General features: G+C 39.8%; 1 protein-coding gene across 1 annotated transcript in view; it reads left to right on the top strand.

Annotated features, from left to right (window-relative positions):
* LOC147818934 (uncharacterized) overlaps window positions 1-505 on the top strand; it is a gene marked incomplete at its 5' end in the record, with an annotated part of 8,559 nt that overhangs the window by 437 nt on the left and 7,617 nt on the right. The window lies entirely within an intron of this gene.

Here is a 505-nt window from a genome sequence, read left to right on the forward strand (position 1 = left end):
CCCCCACAGGTTGTTGCAGGGGAGCAGTCAGTGGTCACTGCTGCCACCCAGTGCTCAATGCCTAGATGACACACAGGCAAAAGATTTAGTGAGTCAACTGTGAATTCTACCTTTGATAAATGAAGTTTCTTATGGTCAAACAATGAGGGTAATCTAAATAAAAAAGAAACAGTTTAATTTCTTCTTATTACTCTTCTTCACTGTGTGACTGAAAGAAAAAATGTCATCAGGTACGCTGAAAAAGATACCGTGGAGAATAAAATAAGTATATAGAATAATAATAATATTTCCCAAATGTTACTAAGTAAATTTACCACACAGGAAATATGTTAAAATGTTTGAACTTGAATTGACAGCCTCCCTTATTGGGAGAGAGTCAATATTAATGCTGAAAAATCTCATCTTGAGGTACTTTGAAAAACCGGTATACATTGCCCAGCACCGAGAGCGGTACCCCCTCCGCAGATTGACTGAGCCGCTGAGCCACCCCTTCTCACCCCTTCCT

Source organism: Seriola lalandi, unplaced genomic scaffold (assembly GCF_002814215.2).
Source record: "Seriola lalandi dorsalis isolate HSWRI2012SDOR001 ecotype SW California unplaced genomic scaffold, Sedor1 jcf7180002054392, whole genome shotgun sequence".
Taxonomy (NCBI): domain Eukaryota; kingdom Metazoa; phylum Chordata; class Actinopteri; order Carangiformes; family Carangidae; genus Seriola; species Seriola lalandi.